This window comes from Chrysochloris asiatica, unplaced genomic scaffold, assembly GCF_000296735.1.
Source record: "Chrysochloris asiatica unplaced genomic scaffold, ChrAsi1.0 scaffold00036, whole genome shotgun sequence".
In the NCBI taxonomy this organism is placed as follows: Eukaryota; Metazoa; Chordata; class Mammalia; order Afrosoricida; family Chrysochloridae; genus Chrysochloris; species Chrysochloris asiatica.
The window spans coordinates 7618656-7620909 of NW_006408554.1; the positions used below are offsets into that span (position 1 = coordinate 7618656).

Sequence of the window (2254 nt, forward strand, 5' to 3'; positions counted from 1 at the left end):
AATTTGAATGTGAGGTATATACACAACACATACACAACCTTATATAAAATACTTTTCAATAGTAACTTAACATTTAAAAATATTGGAAACTGACTATCTGTGCTGATTTGTACTTTGGCTAAATGGAACAAGAAGAGAACAGCATTAAACATGGAAGATTATACTGTTAATACAGTCCTCAAAGATGAAAACGGCTTCCTCTCTCTTTTTACTTACCACCGGGACCCAATGTCCTAAGAGGATTCATTATGAGGAAAAGTCAATTACAGCTTTAAGACCTTACTTTGGAAGGAACTAATGAAAAAGCAAATTGGCAGAAGAGATTTCACTTTTGTTTTTAAAAGTTATTGTTGTTAAGTGCTGTCGAGTCAGTTCTGACCCATAGCTACCCTGTATAGGGTTTTCGAGGAGCAACTGGTGAGCTTGAACCACAGACCTTGCAGTTCAAATGGCTTTGCAGTCTGGCGCATTAACCCACAGCACCATACCAGTACTAATGTGGTATTAATTTTTCTTCTTACAAAAAAAGTTTAGATTAGTTTATTATAAATATACGTGAACCATTCATCTTTGCAGCTTTCAGGTAAAGTCCAGCACTTCATTTACCTTTACACAAGTATAGTCTATGAGAAGAGGTCAGTAGAGAGTATTTAATATTAAATCATGACATCATCCATTCAAATCCTTGGCACAATCCTTCGCCATTAGGAGCAGAGCATGCCTGGATATCCATTTATGATCTTTAATGGAAGTGAGTTTCAAAAACTGGGAGATTTCTGCTACAGTCATGCATTCTCTACCATCTTGTTTATTAGCAAAAATCAGCAGATGTGTAAACATTTTATAGAGTTCTTCTCTCATTACAGAAATCCTTTCTCTGTTGGTACTAGCCACAACAACTGTTGCAAACTCAGTGTAGGTATAATAACTGTTCCAGGAAGAAAAAGAGATTCTTGGCCACCAATATCCCACATTAGGAAATGGGTATTATTAACGACTATCTCTTCTACATTACTTCCTATTGTAGGGGATGCATGTACAACTTCATTCATAGAAAATTGTTAAAGAATTGTCGTTTTCCCTGCATTATCCAGCCCAACAATGATAACTTTGTGCTCCTGGTGATTGAACAGTCTCCATATCCTGGTGAAGAGAATTCCCATTCTCAGGCAGTGGACCTCCTCAAGTCCCTCTGGCCTCCTGGCTACCCCCCAGTTCAGGCTGAGGTGGAGGAGAGAGACATGCCAGACCCTCTGCAGGTGCTGCTGCTGCTCCTCCCGCACCCCCCCACCCCCTCCACCCCACTCTCACGCTTCCCAGGAATCAGAGGGAGGCCGAATCCCATGGCTTTTGCATTGTCTGACCACAGCCTCGTGGGCAATGTCCTCCCGCAGCTCCTCTGGGGCGGCTGCGGTGGTGGTGGTGACCCTATTCATTCATTTCTATAGCATGAATACTTCATTACCTTTTACAGCCAAAATAGTATCCTAATGTGTGTGTGTACATTAAAAACAAATACTAAAACAAAACAAAACTCCAAACCCTTTGCTGTGGAGTCAATTCTGACTCATAGTGACCCAGAGGAGAACTGCCAGCAGAGTTTCTAAGGTTGTAATCTTTAAGGAAGCAGACTACCACATCTTTGTCTTGTGGAGCAGCTGGTGGTTTAAGTCACACCCTTCAGCTGAGCCCTTAACCACTGTGCCACCAGGGATATGTATGTATATGTGTATATATATGTTGTTGTTGTTGTTAGGTGTCATCGAATTGGTACCAACTCATAGTGACCTTATGCACAGCAGAACAAAACACTGCATGATCCTGGGCCAACCTCGCTATTGTTGTCATGCTTGAGTCTATTGATGCTGCCACTTTGTCATTCCATCTCGCTGGGAGTCTTCCTCTTTTTCTCTAACCCTCCACCTTACCAAACATGATATCCTTCTCCAGAGACTGGTCCCTCCTGAAAATATGTCTGAAGTATGAGAGATGAAGTTTGGCCATCTTGGCCTCCAAGGAGCACTCGGGCTGCACTTCTTCCAACACAGATCTGTTGGTTCTTTTGTCAGCCCTTGGTACTTTCAGTATTCTCCAACACCATAACTCAAAAGCATCAATTCTTCTACAGTCTTCCTTATTCACTGTCCAGCTTTCACATGCATACGAGGTTATTGAAAATACCATGGCTTGGGTCAGGCTCACCTTAGTCCTCGAGCTGACATCTTTGCTCTTCATTACTTTTAAAAGGTCTTGT

At 41.8% G+C, this 2254-nt stretch overlaps 1 pseudogene; it reads right to left on the reverse strand.

Annotated features, from left to right (window-relative positions):
- Window positions 1-661: 661 nt before the first annotated feature.
- LOC102826716 lies at window positions 662-1163 on the reverse strand (annotated as a pseudogene).
- Window positions 1164-2254: the final 1091 nt, after the last annotated feature.